This window comes from Athene cunicularia (genome assembly GCF_003259725.1).
Source record: "Athene cunicularia isolate RWA chromosome 3 unlocalized genomic scaffold, athCun1 chr3_part1, whole genome shotgun sequence".
Lineage (NCBI taxonomy): Eukaryota > Metazoa > Chordata > Aves > Strigiformes > Strigidae > Athene > Athene cunicularia.
The window spans coordinates 101095317-101111973 of NW_020799097.1; the positions used below are offsets into that span (position 1 = coordinate 101095317).

The window sequence follows — 16657 nt, forward strand, 5'->3', positions numbered from 1 at the left end:
AGTTTGCAGAAAAATCTGGTTGGCCTTGAGAATGGAGGAGCTACCCATCCTGGAGGAAGGTACCAGATGTCAGGAGATTCGATAGAGAGGCAGCTACTCAGAAAGCAATCTATGATGATTCATGCTTGTACTCCTATCTTGCTCTGAGTAAATTCATACTGAAAAGGAGTTTAGCTCCAGCCCTCCATTTTGTGGTATCTTCAAGCCCATTTGACACAGATGTGTTTCACCTTACACCTTGCAGCAAACACCACACACAAGCACAATGATCAATTTGCCATTGCCTTTGTCCTCAGCATGCCATCATTTAGCACAGTCTGGCCCAACAGGACTCATTTGGCCCAGGTGATGTTTGATGGGTAACACACCCATGAAGGGAATGCCTCCCAAACACAGCAGCCCAGTGATATGAACTGAATAGGCATGACAGGTTCCAAATTTTGGCTCTGGGCAAGACGTGGTACAGAATAAATAGTTTGCAAGTCCCCTTGTATGCCAGACACTTTTTTGAACAAGAAGATAAACAGGACACTACAGTGCCACCAGTTTGTCTGGATGAAGACTTCCCACTCCAAACGTGGGCTGTGGGGGAAGCCAGCACCTCTTTCCAGCTGCAGAGACCATTTCCCATTGTGTCTTGAGTGTTGGCTGCTCCTCAACAAACAACGGACCCTCCCTCTGCCTGGGAGGTCCGCAGGCAGGTACACCCAGGATGATATGCCACGACTCAGGGCAAAGCGGTGACACCACCAAGCTACGCAATCGCTCCCCATATGTCATTCTGCTTACCCTGACTTCTTGATGCTACACCAGATGCCAATGGGCCAGAGATGGCACCCGGGGCTCAGCGCAGTATGGGGTCATCATATGCATGGCCCTTTTCCTTCTGCCGCCCTCCTACACCAGCACTGGGAGACTGGAAAGTAGCAGAGAAATCCCTGTGCTGGCTGGCAGGAGGTGGCCATTGTGTGACTCCGGGCAGGCAGCGAGAAGGGGGCATCACCTTGGACAGCCTGGAGGAGAAGGTAAAGGGAAAAGCAATGAATTGCAGAATTTAAGCAAAAGCAAGCTTCTCGCTGCTAAGCTTTCCCTATCCCCAGAGCCCCCTTAGCATAAAACAGCCGGCAAAAGCCACGGCAACATCTAGCAATTTTCATGTGGGCTAAATTCTCTCCTGACAAAGCACCGGTCTGTGTCCAGTCCCTCAGGTTTTACAAATTATAGATGGTACAAACTAAACAACTTTGTCACTCGCAATTTCACAAGCAGTTTTGCCTCCGTTATTTTTCCCTGAGAATTTCTATTGTCTTTTGTAACATTGTCCACTTGTGTCCTGTATATGGATAGAGACAGAAATAAAAAGCAAATATTTGGCACCTCTTCTTCTGTTCACAACTGGTCTGTAGCAGGGACTTCACATCCTTCTCCAGGAGAAGATGTGCTGGGTGCGGGGCTGAAAGGAAGCAGCAGAGCACCAGAGCCACAGTGAAACACTAAAACCCTTGTCGGAGAGGAATTATTATTTATACTGCTGGACAGTTTTCTTCTGTGAAACAACTGGAAATGATTTACCCCACAAATGTCTGGCTGTTGGCTGGGTAAGTAGCCAGCAAACACAAGAGGAATCAGACCATGCCAGACTCAGCTAGCTGTACGCGATACATTGCTGATCCATCTGCAGCACATGATATTCGCTGGTTTCTCTGCTCCAGACTGGTTGGGAGAGAGGTACTTGAAGGAATGGGAAGCTGTGTCTCTACAGCTGAGTGGCTTTCTAGCTCCGCATTGACATGGTGTGCCTTCTGGCTGCTCAAACGGTCCTAAACCAGAGCCCCACTGCATTATACCACTGTAATTTAATGCCCTCATTTATGGGGTTAGAAGCAGTGTAGAAAATTCAGCTCTTGCCTACTTCTGTGTACAAAAATCCAAAATTAAAAGTGTCTTCGACAACCTAGTGAGCAGTGTCTGGGTGCAAGTAAGGACCCTCCAGCATCATGTCCTGAATCTGGACCATCCTCCCTCCCTCATGGGGGTTTGTGGGGGGACAGGGGAGCCCCATTGCAGGAATACACATCAAAGTGTGGGTGCAGAGGAGAGTACCCTGAGAGCTGGTTCTGCCTCAATGTGTGTTTTGTTTTGAAGAAAAATTTCTTTCTTCGCTTAGAGCCCTGGAGAGCATTCATTGTATAACCTGAAACTCAACCTGGGAGGTACTGCACCACTTATCGATGGTCTAAGAGCAAAGTAGATCATTCAGGTAAGACAGATCTCAGTGGAAATGAACTGTCCTAGCATAAAGCTACCGTAACTCAGGGGGCTATCTATAGTTTAGGCTTAAGCATACTCCACGCTGGTTATGTGCTGCTCAAACTTGAAAGGTGTCAGGATTAGAGCTCTGCTGTACATCCACATCAGAAAGTGAAGATCATTAGAGTAACACTCTCCTATACAACAGTGATGCAGGTCAAGGTGATCAAGGTTTCTACCCATTCTCTGAAAACCATTTAGGTCAAAGTTGTTCTATATACTTTATCAGCTTTGATTCCCTTCCCCTCTTATATGTTCTATAGGTGGGGGTTTCTAGGTTTTCCAGGTTTTTTTCACTCCTGGCACAAGTAATTTTCCATTCTGCTCTTGAGCTTCCCCCGACTTAAACGGTACTAATGATCCTTATCTGCAGTGAGATCTACAGAAGAAAGGACTTTTGTAGAGCAAGGAAGTATAGCCGTGTCATTTTACGCCAGGTGCAGCAGGGACCACCTTGGCAGCATCTCCCCATACAAACAGCACTGTCACTCTTTGTAGCCATCAGGATAGTCCTGTTGGCCAACACAGGGCCTGGCCACAGAGCTCTCGCTTGGGAAAACTGTCCTCTGACTTCAGCAGGACTGCTGATGTGTTAAGAAAACACAAGATTGGTGTTGCTGGCTGTCAGGGGCGCTCTGGGTCTCATCTCCAATGACTTGCCATCAGGCGCTAAGGTTTGAAATGCAACCTGGAGAAATCTCAGCAGCAAAAAGTTGATCTATGACTGTGTCTCGTGTCTATATTGTACCATTTGAAATCCTTTGATATTTTCGGAGTCACTCATGACTCAGGCTGGTGAGGGTAGAGCCAGGCCCACAATTCAATTCCACTACCTTACCTCTCCCTATTGGTGCTGTGCTCATTACACAGAGCGAAATCAATTAATTCTAACAGAGGAATAGGTTCCTGGCCTGCCTATAAGTCACCGGGTACATAATTGTTCTGTTGCTTACATTAACATCTTAGCACATTATTAGCACTGTTTGCGATTCCTGGGCTCGGGTGGATGCTCCGCTCCCTGCATGGGAGGCTCTGCTGGAACATCCCTTCTTGCAACCTGCCGTTGCACCAGTGCTACATGCAATTAAAGGCCTCCCGTGGCTGAAGCCTTCCGATGGACAGAGGGACCTAAAACCATGGCTTTCTCTTGATTAGGCAGCTTTAAGCCAAATAGGATTAAGGAGAGAGATACCACCACGGAGGGGAACAAAATATGGGCATCTCACTAAAGCAATAGGGAAGGGAGGTAGGACAACAATTTGCTGAGCAATTCACGCATTGTTTTTAAAAAGAACTGGAAAAAAAATTTAGAAGAAATACATCTTTTTAAATTGTATTTGAAGTATTCAAAGCACACATTTTTAAATTTCAAGTTTGAAAAACATATAATCCCTGTTACCCAAATCTTTGAGGCACTGGAAATCAAAGAAAAGTTAGTTATGGCTTGTGAGCTTTTTGTCTGTAGAAACAAAGAATTAATGGCCAACAAACAAGCAGCTCAGAATTCCCCCTCTTTAACAAAGGAAAGTCTTTTCTTATGACTATTCTTGCTGGATTAGGAAACTGAAAAAAAAAAAAATCAAACAGGCAACAAATAATTTTACCATTACCAGGTAATATGTGTTAATTGCTCAGTTTATATACTCTGAATGACATACCATTAGAGACTGTGCATGCATTGTAACTAGAGCATTAATAAATTTAAAATGTGCCTATTAGGATGACAGCTTTGGAGGTGCAAAGGAATAACAGTTATCACTTGGCAGAAGCAGATCTCACCCCATCTGCCGAGACTTTGCATACATTTTCAGCTTCCTGAGCAATGATTAGGGCTGTCAGAACCTCTTTAACCTTCTAACTGCTGGTCCCAACTGGCCTTAATTAGAGACTAATGAATTCAGAAGATGCAGGCCGTGAGGAAAACTGCCTTGACAGTTTGTGTACAAATTAAGCACCAATTACTTCATGCATCTTTTGCATTGCTGATACAAGTCTCTGTTATTATTTTTGAATATGGTCATTTTAGCATAAACGGAGAACTTTGCTAATGTATTTTGTCATTTTTATGGCTCATCATAAAAAAAAAAAAAGAATACCAGGAGGGTCATGAATATGTGAAATAAACTACTGTAGATGATAAAAAGAAATTCATTTCCCTCTAGGGAATATCTTCTAACATTTTCCCCCCTAATATCATATTATTATTATGATTAGTCACATAATGATCACAATTTAAGAAACAGACGTAACATGGTACTCTGAATATTTTTATTAGGAATATAGCTGCTGTTATTAGTAGAAGGAGGAAAACAAAGATACAGGTAAGAGTCTTGCAGTTCTGGAATCTCAGAAAAACTTTTACATCCACCCATGTTAGTAGAATGTTACTGACACCCTTACAGTTAGAAACAGAAGCACAGGGAGATGTAGCTATAGAATCAAGTAGTTTTGGGGGTTTAAATCTCCCCAGTTTCTCCCTCTTATCCACATCCAGAAGATGTGAGAGGTTCAACATAGTATTTTTTGGAAAATGTCCCCGAAGCCCAGCGAAGTTGCACACCTGCTGTTACGGTCTGACAAGACCGGGGAACGTTCACCGCAACGTCCCATAAAATTTCCTTGGTGAAAGTTTGAAAAACTTCTACCCCTGCTGCTCCTGCCAGACCCAGTGGGAGAGTGTGACTTTACTGAAAAGACTACAGACCAGTGCAGCTCATAAACTGCAGAGCATGCCTGACATACATGACCCTCCAACCAGACACACAGCCATTCCTTCACTGGCCAGTTACCTCTTTCAATTTGGATTGCTACATCTTTTCATTTCTCCTAATTACCATCATGTTCCCCGTTGCATTTAGTGAAATTTATCACTGCTGTGCAAATCAAGGGTACTTAAACCCCACCACAGAAACCCTTCTGGCTCTGTTGCTGCAGAAATTGAGGTCATATCAGCCTTCTCTCTGAGCATCTCCTGCACTTGCTCTCCCTGTTGCTAGGAAGGAGGGACACCCCCCCCACCCCCTCCAGAGGCTCTGTGGGAGGAAAGCCAAAGAGAAGCAGAGGGATGGATGAATTAACAATATAGAGTGAAATTTTGCCACTCACATACCAGGTTAGACTGTAAGATGTGTGCTTTGTAATCTGCGGATGTACAGAGCTGAAGAAGAGCTCCAGTACTACAAACTTCTTCAAAAGTAGAGATGCTCTGTGTGAAGAAAAGAAAGAAATTTCTATCACATCAGTAAGATCTCTCTCAAGAGGAGACAGAGAGCATTAGAGCAAACTTGAAAACATGAGGCCAGACTCTTGGTGGCAAGTCACAGAGCCAGCATCTGCAGGTCTTGAATTTCAGTTAAATAAAGCCCCAATTAATATGTCTCATGAAGTTTTGTCTTTGTCTGCACAAAACCATGGATGCCCCTCTCAGTCCAATCTCTATACCATGCAAAAGCTTCCTCTACACAACTCTGTCTTGCATTTCATCAAAAGTAATTTTAAACTTCTCTAATGAGGATGACCTAACGATCTCATGTGACACTTCCCTAATTGTCCCTATCATTAAGCACTGGGATTTTCTGTTGATAACCCAACAGTTTCCTGCATTTATATTTGCATTTACACCAGTACAACACGATTGCAACACATAAAACCAACATGTTTTTAAATACATGAGAGTTCTTTCTTTTCCCTTTTATGAGCTGCCATTGAATTAAAAGTTCTTCGTAAAGTTTTTTGTATCTGTTCTCATCAGTCGGCCTTCAGTCTGGCCTCTGCCCCAGAGAACAGCTCCATGCTCCAGCTTTGGAGTTTGCAAGGCTGTTACTCCTTAGACCAAGACATGCTGTGGGAATGAGGTTTTTAATTGAAAATTGCATCAGAGATTATGAGCTGACCCCTACACATTTTTTAAGATAAGTCTAAGGTTGTGGCTTGGGTTTGCCCTAACCTGATCAAGATTTTCATAAACGGGTTTGTTAACGTTAATAGACTTTGGTTAAGCCTCATTCCATTTCCATTGCTGTGGCCCATTTTTTTTTGTCCGCTCTTATCACCCTTCCCTGGTGTTTAATAACAGTGTCTTCTCCTTCAGTAACACTTACACATGGAATGAATGCAGATTTGACACTGTCATCTGGGTTATCGTTATACTGTGTATGGCTCCTTTCTCTTTATTGCAGCTCTAAAAGCTCACAATAGAGAGGGGACTCAGAAGAAAAGAGTTAAGGTGGCATGTCCCTTTTTTGTTGGGTTTGGTGCATGGCCTTGTCACACAATAATTTTCTGGTCATCTTTGACTTGTCCTCCTCCCTCCAGAAATTGCCTTGTGAGCACATTACTTCCCACCTGGTCTTGTCCTTCCCACTGGTACCATGCTGCTGCACCTCTCTGGGGTGATGGCACAAAGCACACACCAGCCCAAAAGCAAGACCTTTCCCTGGCATTTTGGAAAGGTGTTCGAGGTCCTGACTTTTCTTTACTTGTTTTTACTAGTAAAGCTATTGGCTTTTTCAGGTGGAGATACGGATCTCAGTTATTTTTTCAGGCTTTATTCCACCTGGTGGGTCCATTCAGTTAATCTACTCCACCAGAACATCTGAAAAAAAAATAATAATAAAAGGGTAGGGAAAGAAGGATTAAATAAACAGCAAATTCAGAATCATGGAATAGTTAGCGTCCTCTCATAGAAGACATTTATATTTAACTATTGTACATGGAACCAAAGCATCCCCTGCAAAAACAAGCACTCTACGTATAAAAATTTAAAACCACATTGATAACCCATCTGGCATCCTCCTAATTATGAATCCTTAGTGGAGTAATATTCCCTTTAGAAGCAAAACAGTAAATACAACAAGGGAAACATGATTATGAATTTCTTTTTGCTCTGTCTTTCAAGACAAGCGTTCACTCACATGTGCACCCAAAATCTTTCACAACTAGAATTTATTGAAGTGAAGACATAACACAATGCCTGCTAATTAAACATTTAAGAAGAAAAAAATACCCTGTTCTCATTCAGGAGATGATATTAATAGGTGCTTCATAATACGGAGTGTGTTTGAACCCCAGCTGTCTTGCCCCGTAAATACAGAGAAATAGAAAGGCTCAGCTTCTCCCTTCATCTTTATGTGCCAGTCTAACCAGTCCAGGCTTCATAATATCCAGTCATCTCGTGGAAACAAAGCACAAGGCTTGATTATCTGGAGACAACTTCTTTTCCTTTCATGGGAATGCTATTTCTGAGGAGGTGCTACCCATACACGACTTCTCTCGACAGGCACCAGCTCCCTTCCCTGTCTGAAAGGCAGCAGAAAATGCAGGCAGTGACTTTGGAGGGAGCTCTGTCCCAGGCCATCTAACTGAGGGTAGACTTTTTTAAAATCGTGCACTATGGACAATGGTGGCTTGAACAGTTGTTTCCTGGAACTTTACAAAGAGTCAGACCATTTTATTCATTTTAACAGGAGCTCTGGAAGAAACCCCTGGAAGGGGGATATCTCTTTTAGGAAGTCCATTAAGTTTGAGACTGCTTTTGAAACACGAGTACTTGTAAGTAATTCCTTACTCATTAGCCATTTGCTTCTGGATCTTCCTGCCTAATAAACAAAGTCTTCCCATGGCTTTTCTAGAGCTTCTCCCCAGCTGAAATCTCTCCTGTAGCAGCAGGTACCGGTAACCTACAGCACCATGCCAGGCTGTGGCTTAGCAGTAGCTCAGCACCTCCCTGCTTTACAAACCCAGAGATCTCCTCCACCCCCAATCTGCACATGTGGAGATCTCCAAACCTGATAGCTCAACAGACTGAGATGCTCAATATCGATTACCAGCTTTAAGAAATCTTTTCAGTTCAGTCATAGGCTTATCTGCTTTGGTTGTCACATGGTCGGGGATGATGCCATCAATACAGATTACAAATCTGTCTCAGCACCCTATAAATCTGCCAGTTTCCCTGTTTCAATCTTCCTAAACTAACGCAGTGGGTCCTGCTGGGCAGTGACAGAGGCTGTGTGTGTGTGTCATGTCTCACCTTGTTGGCTGTACAAAGGATGGGAAATGAAAAATCCAAGAGAGGCTTAACAATGCTCTTGCTCCGACATCTGCTCCCAGCAAGGGCATCTAGGGACCTGCCGCACAGGTTTTTTTTTCCTTAAAGATGATCACCGTGAATGTTGCAACAAATAATAATGTAAAACATTTTGACAGCCAAGTAAGCCATGAAACATTAAATCTCCAAGGCCCATATGCTCCCCTCTGCTAACACAAGTGGAGAGGAGCAAAAACCCTGTGGAAGCTGGCAGGGAGAAGCGGTCGAGCCACATCACAAGTGTCCCACTCCCCTCTATCGTATCTACAATCTTTCTGCTCCGGGGGCGGTGAGGACAGGGAAGAGCGGAAGGGGCAGAGGGGTACCTTGCTGCTCTCTCAGCACTGTTGTCCTTCCGACTTGGAGGGGTTTTCTCATGTTTGCAGCTTTGATATCCAGCAGCCCACTTTAGCCACTGGGAGCCCAAGGAAGCCAGGCTCCAGAGAGAGTGGCATGGCCAGAGGAGAAGGGGACACAAATCCTGTGGGCCAAGCATAAGATTTTTATGAGTGCGTTTTGGTCTGTGGGATTTTCCTGCTGCTCTTATGACCTCAGCTGGCTTTCCTGCAAGCCAGCTATCAGTGAGGAGCTTTGTCACCCAAAATTGTCATGTCAAAAAAGTTCCATGTGTTTCTTGGCTCTTCTTAAGAGCTCCTGTTCCTTCCCCATCCCCACAACCCCACTGGGTTGCAGAACCTCCTCTTTGCTGACAAGAGTAGCCCCAAACCAGGGATCAGTATGGCAATGACTTTGGTTCCAATTGACTACCAAAGATCTCACCCCTGGCCTGCTCAGATGGGAGGCAAGCATCATAAGAAAATAGAGCAAAGGCTTGCCAAAACCTCAGTGGTGCACCAAGCTAGCATGGGCATGGCACCAAGATTCAGGAGAGCAATGTATTTAACATCTTACCCCAGTCCAAAAGACCCCATACCCATTTGTTAACTAGCTGACAAGGATGAACAAGTTTTTGTGACCACAGCAAGGATCCTTAACTCCTTTATCACCACATGTCCACAGACTTGACCAAGAAATTCAGCAGAGGGGATGTCCCTTAGCCCAAGCAGTAACTTTCTTTCATTACAGTTTCTAAACCTATATCCAAGTGAACATCATGGCAATGGTATTAATGAGGGTCCTGGACATATATTATTTCAGAATTAGATATTGATGGCTCAGGTGGCATCACTGAAGTCTTGGTGAAGTGGCAGTGTGCAAATTTGTAAGTCTGGCAGTGGTAAATCAGTGCCCTTTGGATTTGGAGGTCTCTTGTCACTGGAGAAGCAGCAGTGGCTGGCATGCGTGCAGACACAGAAAGTCTTTCTGGGGCTTCCAAAGGGGAGGCAGAGGCACCTGGGGCTTCATGTGCCTAATATTTGGCAATAGGTGAACATGCTCACACATCAGATGTTAAATATTCAGTGTATCTCAGTTTTAATGAATCGTTATGACAAGAAATCAAAGGTCCCGTGGGGAAGAGCTGCACTGGAACATCAGATAAAAGAAAACTTGGTGTGAGGTTTTTTTAAGATAAAATGAATAGAATTATCTTCATTAATTCAATAACCACAGAAATATTTACAATGTAATTACATCCATTCTTTTTCTGCTCAAATATTATTTTTAAGGGCTTCTTGGCACCGAAGAGCCTCTTTCTTTGAAAATCCTGACCCAGTGTCAGGAAGAGAACAGACCTAAGTCTCTTAATCTAATGGCTGTTAGCGGGGGTGACTACTTTAGCAATGCTCGGCTGAAAAATGAACTTTGTAATAAATGACCTTCAGAGAAGAAGACTATTCATGTTAATTAGTAGCTCTTTTCAAGCAGGATTCATATATGCATTAGGCTATGTCATTTCAAACAATGCCATCATTGTAGTAAACATCAAGACAAGACTCAAGTACAGTTATGAAAATTTTGGAAAACTCTAGTTAGGTTTTTTCCCCCCTAAGATTATGAGTTACGATTACTGATGTGTTGCACAATAGGAGCTCTCCTAATGGCTTTTAGCTCTTGCCACTGCCAACTTTTATATTTAAAATCCATAAAATTATGGACAATTTTTGAGCATTATGAGGCTCTCTATCCTACTGACCCCATTTTTTGCACTGATTCTTACTGATTCAAAGCAGCTTTGAACCCAGCAAATCAAATGCATTTTGCTTAAAACATAACATTCATTCTTACAGAGCCCACTTTATTCTTATTACTACTTATTACTTATTATGTATATTTAATTTAAGAATGCATATTCTCCATTAAAAAATTAGAATATTTTCAAGTACTAGAAAGTGATTATTTTGGTTAGTTCCTCTTGATTAGCCACTCAAATGTGGATGCGTTCTTTCTAAAGCACGTACATAACAAGAATTGCAAACGGCAAAAGGAGGCTACCAAAAGGAAAAAAATTGAACAAAATAAATTTATGCACAAAATAAGAGACAGGATTTTTACACAATTTATGTCAAAATGCATCTTAAAAGTTAGCTACAGCATATCAAAAATTTGCTGTCTGGGGAGAGATAAACTTAGTACAACTAATCTGATTCAGAAATGTTATGAGCAGATACAGTAGGCAGAAGGTAATGTGCAAGAAAATTGCATAATTCTGATTCTACATGAATTTTGAGGTATACTTATTTACTGATTTTTTTAAGAATGTATTTAAGGAGTATCTTCCTTGCTGCTGACCATTCAAACCCAAACACAAAGTTAATTTTAAAAACTAACCTGCCAGGCACTATGCATAGTTGCTTTACTATCCAAAAAACCATACATTCTTAACTAAGTAGAGAATTAACAATAAATGTATTGTGGAATAGCATTTTAGCAATCTGTTTAATGAAGAAAGTCATCTGTGTTGCCAAACAATTAGCTAACAAAGGGGAAATTAATAAATATTTATAAGACCAATGTATATGGTTTGTCTGGAGCCTTGCAAGGTTCAAAAAAGACATGCAATTCAGTTGAGCAAACAAACTGCAAGATAGGGCTCATCCTAAATATCTGGCACATGACAGTGTTCATTGTTCACAATTTGGAGGGGCTGCCATACACTGTATCTGCTCCCTGGCCTGAGCTGGGCATCTGAGTGGTTTTCAGAGATGGGGTGATGGGCAAATCTGTCTCTCCAGTGGTTGTCATTGGCTTGGACAAGCAGGTTTCTGCTCAGCACTCTGGCTTTTTGGAGTCACCAGGCGTCAAACTTCCTTCACACATTGTGGAGGGAGTCCAGCTGCTTACCTTCATATCACAAATTCTTGTGAGCCAAAAAGCTTTCTGAGCCCTCCTCCCTGTGAGGACAGCCCTTTCTGGCCACTGCCAACTCCTTTCCCTTCTCAGATTTTGATTTTGTAACACTCAGCATGGGGACTGCCATGGTTTAGCTAGAGCTGTTGTTTTTATTTAAGCATGTGGGGCATGCAGATATTTTTTTTTGTTTTAATCTTTTGCCATTTTGAAAAGAGACAGAAAGGAAAACCTGAGGCACCCTTGATGTGATCTTCCCTGCTTGGTTTTTGTGTGTGTGTATGGCATTATTGTATCTGTTCTTTAAAGAAATGAAAAAGAAGAATGGACCAGATGTGGGATTCATTTTATTCATATTCAGTCTGTGTAGAATTCAAAGAAATGGCTCCTTTATTTGCTCTCTTCTGGGAAAACATCTTGAGTTCATTTTGTTCTGCTCATAGACTTGTAGAAATAGGTCTGGAAAGGTACTTCAAGAGCTCATCTTGTCCATCTTACTGCCTCAAGGCTGACTCACGCCCAGTGCTCTCCAACAGCATGATAAATTCAAGTATAACAATAACATTTTTTTCACAAAAACACTGCAATAGAAAGTGAAAGGTTAAGAAATAAGCTAGCAACATGTCATGACTCTGCCACAGGATTTAACACTGTTCTCCAGGCATCCATGGTTGCCATCTGCTAGAGGCAGGACATTGGCCCTGTAGCTGCTGCTATGTTCTCAGGTCACACCTAGCTGCAAATTGTGAGGGAAGCTGGCCCCTGCAGATTTACCCTGGCTTCAAATAAGGCAGCTCAGGTACCACAACAACCCCACTGCATCTGCTCACTGGCTGATCTAAGGGCACTCAGGCTTCCTCCAAGACCTGCAGCCACTACAGTGAGACTGAGAAGGTGCAATGGTATCATGTGCTCCTCATGGCATGTGTTGAAAGTTGCCCAGCCCAAGATATTTTTAAAGGGATGTTCTCCAGAGCAGAAATTCAGACCTCTATAAGCTATTCCAAGCTGGCTCCAAGAAAAGTATACATCATTGGTGGTCCTCTGACTCTAAAGGCATAAGGACCACTGAAGTATGACACAACGTTTTACAATGAGAGCAGGTTCTCCAGAGAAGGTAAAATTACTTTTGGTTCTAAATAAAATTAATATATCATAGGAAGGACACCTAACTAAGATGTTGCAGGGTCTGTACCTCCTCATGGAGGATTATCTCTTATCCAGAAAGTTCAACCAAATCTGTCTTTCCCAACCATTACATAGATGTTATTTCCAGTCCTGCTTCTGCCATCCCTTCTCCTTCCCCTCCTCCTGCCCCCTTTGTTTGCACCCTCTTACCACTCAACACCTGTCCCCATACACACTCTGCCTGACCTACAGCTTGAACTCCATGGGTTTGCAATGATCGTTGTCTTGGGAGGGGGAGGCATGAAGAAATGCCTGAACCATGACCTACCTGCTAGACCAGTGTCTCCCAGCCCCAGTTCACCCAGGCCCACAGGACAATCCTGCAGTACTGCTGCAGTTTTGCTGCTTCTTGCCTTGACCCAGAGGGAGGTGTGGGAACCACATGTCCCAGGAGCAGAGTTCCCATCCTGGCTTGGGACAGCAGTGGTGAAGGCCAGCCTGTGGCTAGGAGGGAGGGGAGGAAAACATGCAGACAACTTAATCCCTCTCACAGCACTATCTCTTGCACCCCCAGCCTGTGGGTTTCTAGTGCTGCTGGTTACAGGGAAGGAGCTACAAGGGACAGCTGCCCAGCCATGCCTCTCCTTTCCCCAGCTAACCCTTCCATGCTGGACGCTTACAAACCTTACCCTCTACTGCCCTTCTCCTCAGGGAGGTTTATCCTTTGTCTGTGTCCCAAATAAAACAACACTTCATTTCGAGCTCAGGCACTGGCAAACAATCCTCGGCAGTGTTTAACTGTTAGTACCCTCCCTGGCATGGCTGTGCTCTGGGCCAGCTAGTGTAGGTCCAAAAATAACCTGCTGGGCGGCAGCCAGGCAAGGAACGAGGAAGAAATGCTGACTCTGTAATAAAGAATGTGGGACTTGTATTCAGTCTAATCCAGTACTGGCACAGCCCAGAGCAAGGCAGCCTGGAAGCGGCAAGGGAAGCAGGGAGAAATATCAGGGTGAGGGGCATCTGGATCCCCAAGGAGCAAGGAGGGACTGGAGCCATGATGGGAATGATAACAGCCTTGACTACATGAAGGAGGTTGGTTCCTCATGGCAATTAAGAGCCTAAAAAGAGAGAACAAGAAAAGTGTAGAAGATACTAAAAGGAAGACTGTGGTCCAGTAACACAGAAAAACAGGACCCAGGCTCCCTGCAGTGATGCATCAAACATGCTCACTCTCGTTTAACTGTAGCTCTGCTTTTCTGTAGTAGGGGTTAGGTAAGTTTAGTGCATGTAATGATTTCTGCAATAAAACTCTACATGGGGTGACTGGTGTTCTGCCCTCTTTGCACTTCAAAATCTCAGGCTGAGCTGTAACCGTTGCTCACCATCATTTTGGATGTTCCCTTCTCATCCCTGTACAAGGCAGTTGGCAAGAAACCTGAAAGCTGTCCCTCAATTGCTGGCCTGGCCAGGGACCGGGCGGTGTCTCACAGTTAGGGCATGCCACTAGCTTACTTTCAGGTGTTGCTCAGGCAGAGAAAAAGGAAAGAGCTTCACTCCCAGGCACTGTTCCTGGTAGGCAGGCTGGACACAATTTAGGTGTACAAAATTTAAGTGTGGACTCAAGTCATGATATGTCACTTCAGTGTGAGAGGATGGGCTTGTTTCCAAATTAGACACAGCCTTATATGCTAGCTATGGGCCTATGTTTGTAGATCTGAACACTGCAGGCCGAATTTTGAAGGGACTTCTCTATCCTTCTTCAGAGATGACCAAAGACAGGCAGGAGCGATGTTCTTTGGATATGGTGAGGGAGGAGGGAGGCTAGAGATGACAGCCAGTGTCTGGGTATTTATCCAACAGGCTCATATACATTTTATCCGTCACCTTTTGCATTTGAATCTAGGTGTCTTTCAGCTCAAGAGAACGTCCTAGCACAGTTGGAAATCTTGACTGTGTGTTTTGTCATAGACTTTTTATGGCCAGGATTTCAGTCATGGGGAAATACTTTGGTCTGTGAGCAGTAGCATCAGAGTTATCCTCGGAAACCAGAAACAGGCAGGTAGTGCTTGATGGGATAACAAGGCGGTACCAAAGTAACTCCTGCTTGTCCCTCTCTTACAGTACAGAAACAGTGGGGACTTGCTCTGATTATCTCTGTGCATGATCTAGGCCAGACCTAGATCTTGGGAACTCAGGCAGAGAGCATCTTAAATTGGAGCCTTCCTCTCTTTACTCCAAAAAACCTAAATCAGCACCTAGTTCAAGCACATGCACATCTGTTTAACACCCTTTCCCTCTCACACTTTGCTTCTCATGCTGGTGCACTGTCCAATGTAGGTAAAGAAGGCATATTTTTAATGATTCATTTTTCTTTGCAGCATTTCAAAGTCCTGCTCAGTGCCTAAGAGACTACAGACTTTGACATTCCGTTGGATACAATACACTTTATAGTTACCGTTTTTAAACAAAACACTTTTACCTTCTATTTCTTGAAGACAGCAAGTTTATAAAAATAACTCTTAAGAGCCTCTGGCACCCTTTAGAAAACTGATTGCTTTATGATGAACTGAAGCATCACATTAGGTATGAAACAAAGTAAAAGCAGATGGTCCATACTCAGAGCGCAAACTGTTGCCTTTCAATAACATGAGTAAGGATTCAAGAATTTCTCAACTAGATTTCTCTGTTTTGTAGAAGATCTGAGTGAGCTATTTGCTATTAAAATGCCTCTTCATAAGAAATAATGTTTTCTAGCATTTATACAATACATTTAGCTTCTGCAGTTGACATGAAACAAAACTGTCTTACCAACTGCTGGCTGTTTAGCATGTAAATTAGCTGGTTTACTAGAATTGAATTTATATGCGAAACTTTATACAAAATCCTCTTGTTTCTCTAACCCACTAATAAGATCAGGAGAACACACAAAACATAGATTAAGTCTGTCTTTCAGATATAGATTCAATCTTGATGGCATAGGGTACAATAATATTCCTTATAACAGAGAAAAAAGTCATGTCAAAAACGGAGAGCACTTTTTATGGAGCCTACCAGGGCTCTTTGTGTGTTCTCAGGGTGTAATTTACCTTCAAACTTTTAAATAATTATGTGTAAATTTGTGGTTTTATTGCATCGATAATTTACATGCAAAGGTGAGCCCTTGTCTAAGATAAATTCCTGTGGAAGTTATATATCATTTCTATTACAAGCATGCTTGTGCAGTGTGCTTTCCTCATCCTTAGTAATAGAGGTATTTGTGAACTAAGGATTTCTTTAATGTTTTTATATTCAGTAAAAGAATGCACAGGGGTCAAAGCAGGATTGATTTGAAGGAGTTAGATTTTAAAATCCCTTTAAAAATCAGGACAAAGGATACCACACTATTAAAATAAAATGCTTAAAAATGAAAAGTATTATGCATGCCACACAGTAGAAGATCAGATTTTTATTAATGCAAGTTTTAAATGCTGATTAATCCTCTTGAGAATCAGTTTCCCAAAGCTTTGGCCTGCATTCAAGTCTTTTTCAAAGGGGCACATCACTTCCATTATTCTGAATATTAATTGAACAACATTATAACTAAGGATACAAAGCAAGATTTAAAACATGATTACAGCTGTCATTGCTTACATCTAAATAAGTCGTTGGAAATTGAAGCTCAGGAAAAAAAAAAAACACACCACAAAACAAAACCAAAAAAAAACGAACAACCAAAAAAAAAAAAAAAAAAACCAAAAACAACCTGCCGTAAACCTCTCTTGTCAGGATGGTGAAGCTGCTGCCTCCCGCAGCCCCCCCTCGGCTCGGCCAGGATGGATCGTCTGTGCGCCGTGTGCTGATGGCTCGGCTGGCGGCTTGCGCTTAATGTGTTCGCACAAATTCGTC

General features: G+C 42.9%; 2 long non-coding RNA genes across 2 annotated transcripts; both read right to left on the minus strand.

Moving 5' to 3' along the window:
• Positions 1 to 5409: 5409 nt before the first annotated feature.
• On the minus strand, positions 5410 to 16595 carry LOC113478602. The gene is made up of 3 exons (XR_003398094.1): positions 16515 to 16595; positions 6655 to 6904; positions 5410 to 5515 (listed from the first exon to the last, which is right to left on the minus strand). It is a non-coding gene; the product is annotated as an uncharacterized LOC113478602 (long non-coding RNA).
• On the minus strand, positions 12084 to 13539 carry LOC113478601. Its single transcript, XR_003398093.1, has 3 exons — positions 13462 to 13539; positions 13101 to 13276; positions 12084 to 12225 (listed from the first exon to the last, which is right to left on the minus strand). It is a non-coding gene; the product is annotated as an uncharacterized LOC113478601 (long non-coding RNA).
• Positions 16596 to 16657: the final 62 nt, after the last annotated feature.